Raw genomic sequence first — 1,354 nt, forward strand, 5'->3', positions numbered from 1 at the left:
AAAGGTAAAGCTATAAAATTTTTTAAATAAAAAATACGAGAAATTATTGCAACATTTGGATAGACAAAGATCTGGTAGGAAACAAAACAATGAACCATAAAACAAAGTGAATAGATTGAACTTCATCCAAAGCAAAGATGTTCTTTAAAAAACTCATGTATTTAAAATGAAAGAACAAGCTATAGAATTATATCAGTAACACTTCAATGCAAAAATAAGAGGAAAAACCCATACTAATTTTAGTAAAAGCTATTATATTAACAAATACCACATAAAAGAAGATGTTTAAATGGCTGATAAGCATTAAGATCTCATTATTGTTGGCCATCAGACAAGGGCAAATTAAAACAACAATGGGATACCACCATATAGCCACTAGAATTGCTAAAATTACAAAGATTGGCTATACAAGGTCCAGGATATAGAGCAAACAGATCTTCTATTTTTCTCCATGGGAATGTAAAATAGCACAACCACCTAGAAAAGCTATTTATCAATTTCTCAGAAAGTTAAGTATATACTCAGCATATAACCTAGATATTTCCCTCTTAGCTATCTAAAAAATATCTCCAAACAAAAACTTGTTCTCCAATGTTCATAATAGTTTTATTTATAATAATCTTCCAACTCTAATATCCTGCAACAGGTAAACAGATAAACACAATGGCATACTATTCAGTAATAACACAACAAACCACTGATACATGAAGCAACATGGTTGTATCTGTAAAACATCATGCTAGTTAAAGATGTCTGGTATGAAAACATATATGTACTAGGATTACATTTATATGAAATTATAGAAAATGCAAACTTCCTGCAATTAGAGCAGTATTTGCCTGATGTCAGTTGTTCAGGGAGGAGGACTGAGTGAATTTAAAGATGCATGTGGACAATTTGGGGATTGATGGAATTAAACTGATAAGAACAGATACTACACTTGATCTTAGCCAAAAGGCCGAGAAGCGATGATGGAATTTTTCTATAAGTTAATTGTGATGGTAGTTAAACATACATATACAGTTGTCAAAATTCAACAAAGTGTAAACTTAGCATGGGTGCATTTTATTGTATCCATATTTTTCCTCAAGTAAAAAATGGATTTTCTGTATCCCAAGAATGGAAAAATAAGTACAACATGTACACCAGCAAATTGATATTAACTGATAAACACCTAAGTGGACATATAGGAATAACATTTATAGGGTGTGGGGCAGGTGGGGGGGAGGGGATGGGTATATACATACATAATGAATGTAATGCGCAGCAACTGGGGGATGGACACTCTTGAAGCTCTGACTCGAGGGGGGAGGGGGGGCATGGACAATATATGTAACCTTAACATTTGTACCCC

General features: G+C 33.2%; 1 non-coding gene across 1 annotated transcript; it reads right to left on the reverse strand.

Moving 5' to 3' along the window:
* Window positions 1–781: 781 nt before the first annotated feature.
* On the reverse strand, window positions 782–970 carry LOC142861728 (U2 spliceosomal RNA). The gene has a single exon (XR_012912890.1). It is a non-coding gene; the product is annotated as a U2 spliceosomal RNA (small nuclear RNA).
* Window positions 971–1,354: the final 384 nt, after the last annotated feature.

The sequence above is a fragment of the Microcebus murinus genome, chromosome 17, assembly GCF_040939455.1.
Source record: "Microcebus murinus isolate Inina chromosome 17, M.murinus_Inina_mat1.0, whole genome shotgun sequence".
NCBI lineage: Eukaryota > Metazoa > Chordata > Mammalia > Primates > Cheirogaleidae > Microcebus > Microcebus murinus.